We start from the raw sequence: 584 nt of genomic DNA, 5'->3' as shown, positions 1-584 counted from the left end.
GTCGTCTTATGTTATATCTTTGGTGTGATGTATATATTATGTTTAATTTATGTAGGCCATTTACCAAAATCTTCAATATTTTTTCACCTTCATAGTGACACATTATAAACACAAGACAAACGTTGATATTCCCTTTAAAGTGAAAGAACATTAGGTTTCTGGAATAAAGCTAATATACTTAAAAGGGATGATTGTTAGAATATTTATTTCAAGTTAAAAAGTTGAATATTATACTTACTTTTTTCTGCGATATGACTGCTTGCTAACAAGATAATGTGAATTTCCTCCTCTTCAAATCTTATATTATATCATAAATATTATTGGTTGGAGGACTATCATTTATTTTCTTTACTTTCCTTAAATAAAAATGCATGCTACATGCATGTTGTTTTATATCTAGCATATATAGTAGCACGCCATAAGCTAAATAATTCAACAACCCAGAATGCATGCAAAATTTCAATATGTAAATTAAAATCAGTTATTACGTATTTGTGTATAAATATATGTGTTGTTTAATTTATTTTTAGTGTGTATTATATATTGATGACTAATTTTGATAACTAATTTTTTAATATATATAT

The sequence above is a fragment of the Arachis duranensis genome, chromosome 4, assembly GCF_000817695.3.
Source record: "Arachis duranensis cultivar V14167 chromosome 4, aradu.V14167.gnm2.J7QH, whole genome shotgun sequence".
Taxonomy (NCBI): Eukaryota; Viridiplantae; Streptophyta; class Magnoliopsida; order Fabales; family Fabaceae; genus Arachis; species Arachis duranensis.
This window is presented reverse-complemented; position numbering follows the sequence as displayed.